Source organism: Cornus florida, unplaced genomic scaffold (genome assembly GCF_030987335.1).
Source record: "Cornus florida cultivar Cherokee Brave unplaced genomic scaffold, ASM3098733v1 CherokeeBrave_3.0.0_Hap2_Chr03, whole genome shotgun sequence".
NCBI classification, from domain to species: domain Eukaryota; kingdom Viridiplantae; phylum Streptophyta; class Magnoliopsida; order Cornales; family Cornaceae; genus Cornus; species Cornus florida.
Window position 1 is genome coordinate 60,141,491 of NW_026775573.1, and position 3,874 is coordinate 60,145,364.

Here is a 3,874-nt window from a genome sequence, read left to right on the forward strand (position 1 = left end):
GATTATTCCCTTGATTAACAAATGTTGCATTAACTTGTTCATGATGCTCACTTTACACATGTCTATGGGGATAATTGGAAGTAAAATGTAAAACACTCGAACAAGTCATACACGTCTCATTAGATGCATGATGGGAATGGTTAGGATGGAAGATACTTAATTTACCGAGTTTTGGTTGATCAAGAATTGGTCAAACCTTTGAGATAAGGATTTTATCTCGGTGGCTATTTCATTGGAATGGTCGACTTAATGTAAGCCAACACTCTTCTTCCACTTCAATTCCTAGCATTCTTAGAAGATAGAGTTCGATGCAAAGAATTTTCACTCATGCTCTCATAAAGACGTCACACATCATCCTCATGCCTATCAATGTAAGAGCCACCCATGGAAGCATCAACCATGCCCTTGTGATTGTCCGATAAGCTCTCAAAAAAATATTGAACTAATTACCATTTGGGCATGTCATGATGTGGACACTTCCTAAGCGATTCATTAAAGCTTTCCCATGCCTCATGGAACATTTTTCCATCCCTTTGTGAAAACTCTCGAATTGAGGTTCGCATGGCATTGGTCTTAGAAACCGGATAGTACTTTTTCAAGAACTTCTTGGGCAGAGAACTCTTGTTGCATTTCTGCCCAAGAAGTTATTGAAAAAGGCCTAAGATTGTTAAACCAATATTTTGCCTTGTCTTTAAGGGTGAATGGAAAAAGTTTAAGCCTTAAGACCTCTTCCGGTATGTCTGTGTATCTCACGATAGAACATACTTCAAGAAACTCATCTAAATGCTTGTAAGGTTCTTTACTTGGAAGTCCATGATAGTTAGGAATCATTTGAATGGTTTGTGGCTTGATCACATAGGGGTGTGCTCTAAATGGTGGCAATTGAATGCATGTGGGTGCATTATATTCATTAGGCACATAGTGATCTCTTAAAGTAAGGGGAGGATTAACAATTGGAGGTGTAACATAGGCACCTTGATTGCCTTGAACAATGGGAGGTGGTGGAGCATAGATTGGCCTTGGCATTCCTAATGGAACTTGGCCTTGTTGTTGTGGTGGGTGAATGAATGGCCTCGGCATGCCTAATGGTACTTGCATGTTATCATGATGCACATTGGGGTGAAGGATACCTTGTTAGTCTATGTGACCAAGTTCCTCCACATGGTCGTCATTCAAATTCTCCATTGGCGAAATGAAGTGATGAGAACTACCTCTTCCCCTAGGATTACGAATAACCGATTCAAGATGCAAAGTAGAAGGGACAAGAGTAGGATTTAATGACCTATGACCATACATGCACAAACAAAAACACAAACAAGTAATAATGAGAAACACTTCACCTTCACAACAAATCAATAATCAACAAACTTCCTCCACGTACAATGATCCCATACTCCCATTCTTGAACAACATGCAAAAAAAAAAAAAAATTGTCTCCACGCGAGCTTACGATTTATCTAAGAATTGAAATACAAGCCTCCACGCGGGCCAACGATTTAACTAGAGATTGAGTTAGAAAGATCTCACAAAGGGTCCTATAGCACTTCAACTCCAATTTTTTTTTTTTTTTTTTAGCTTTTAGATTAGCAATTTTTATTATGTTAGCCTTTTTCCTTGCTTTTGCTTAGCTCCTTTGCTTGGATGCTCCTTTGCTCACCTTCTAGCTCAATGTACAACTAGTCAAACAAGAACCAACACAATAAGTAACCAAAATGAAAATAAAAATAAAGTAAAGACACGATCAAAAGAGTACTAATTCGTAATTAATTCCATAAATACGACGTTGCCATATATCAATCCCCAGCAACAGCGCCAAAAACTTAGTGTTGCTCATCGCGGTGCAACCAAATTTGTGTGCAAGTGGACTAAGATGAGTGTGGCCAAGTTCTACATTTATAATTTGACACAACTACCTTTCACTAAAAATATAGTTAGGGCAAGTAGGGATCGTCCCAAGGGATTGTGGAGTCATACTAGGTTGTGGAATCAAGATTAGGGTTAGTAGGTCGAGTGATCAAAAGATTGGTTGGTGGTTAAATTATACTAAGTTGCAACTAGACTAAAGTAAATAATAATGCAATAAAGAGAATAAAAGAGAAAGTGAGATCTTGGGATTTAGAGATCACCACTAAGCATAACTTTTCTATACCCTTAATGAATGATTAATGAAGGGGAAAACATGTATTGTAATAATGGTGTGTGTGTGGTTGTTTCAACAAGCATGGATGACCAATTAAGCATATATTATCTAGACAACACAATAAATAGCACAATATATCAAACTAAGCCATTAATTCCTCTTTAAGCTCACAATCCAAACATAACACAAAATTAGAGAAATATGCCACTTGCATTCATAAGTATGGAACATCAAACAACAAGCATCGATTGTCCTCCCATTTAACATCTAAACTACTACTAAACTACAATTAAGCTAATGACATGAAATTAAACTAATTAAACTAAGGGAAAGGTACAATCCATCAAAAAATGAGTATGAACCATCAAATAAACCACAAAAACATTCCATTAAGCACTATGTCTTGACAATCTCTAGATCTATACTATTAATATGCATAAACATGCATCAATAGCACAAGAAATAGAGGCAAACACATGAACATCTATTCTAGCATACATAGACATATGGATATAATGAAATGATCAATTGGAAGCATTAAACCATACAAATCATTGAATAAACAAGATCTATATATATAAAAGTGTCAAAACATGTATCACAATACAAATCCCCTCAAAAATACATAAATCAAGATGTAGAAAGCATGCTTAGGGCTAACTCTAGCCCCAAGAGGATGTCTAACCACTCATGGATGGTGTCTCCCAACTCTCAAAAGCTAACTCCATGGTAGAGATTGCTCCTCTTCTTGGTTGATGGAGGATCTCTAAGCTTATGTCTTTAGCTTCCTCTCCTTTCTTCTTCCTCTTTTCTAAGTATCTAAGTATATCTATCTCCCTATAAAAAAGTGGCTCATATTCCTTATATAGGTAGGTAAAAAATCACCCCAAATGAGCTGGGCTCGTACACCAAATATTCCTCCAATGATTGGATATGAGACAACTTTTAATGAGCTGGAATTTGGATTTTCTCTGGATTTAGGAAGTTCGATCGATCGAACTTGTGGTGAGATCGATCGAACATGGCTGAGATCCATCAAACTTAAGTTGGATCGATCCTCTATGGCTGCGCCTTTTTGGATAAAAACAAATCTGAGATATTTTGAAGTTATTTTTAGGAAAAGGACAAAAGTGGTTCGTAGGGTGGTATAGTCTGGATAAGATCAATCATTTGGATAAGGACAAGATGGTTCGATCGATCAGAGTATCAAGTTGGATCGATCGAACTTTGAGATCTTTGAGTAGGGATAAACATGGCTCAAATCCATCTTGAAGTGCTGAGATCGATGAAATTTGGTTCGATCGAACTTTTCTTGAGATCGATCGAAATTGCTGAAATTCCACCCTTTGCTTCCTTTTGCTCTTCTTTGCTCCTTTCTCTTATTCATCCCAGAATTGCTTCATTTCTGCTCTTATTTGGCTGAGTTAGCTTATTTTAGGGATAAGTACCTAAAAATAAAAATAACATGAAATCAATCTAAAGCGGGAAAATAAGATAGATAAAGGTCCTAGAACACCTAAGCTTAAAAGGTTTAAATGCACACTTTTCAGCGCTCATCATAATCCATCCCTAGTATGACACCATCCCATACTGGTGCATATAATCCTCCAATTAACATAATTGACAAAACAGCACTAGGTATTCATTAACTATTCTCCAAAATATGCATCAATATAAATTAATACATATATAACGATATTAGGCATTCATTATAGAACCTAAAAATCATGTTCC

General features: G+C 36.6%; 1 pseudogene; it reads left to right on the plus strand.

Annotated features, from left to right (window-relative positions):
• Window positions 1–459: 459 nt before the first annotated feature.
• LOC132301986 (small nucleolar RNA R71) lies at window positions 460–558 on the plus strand (annotated as a pseudogene).
• Window positions 559–3,874: the final 3,316 nt, after the last annotated feature.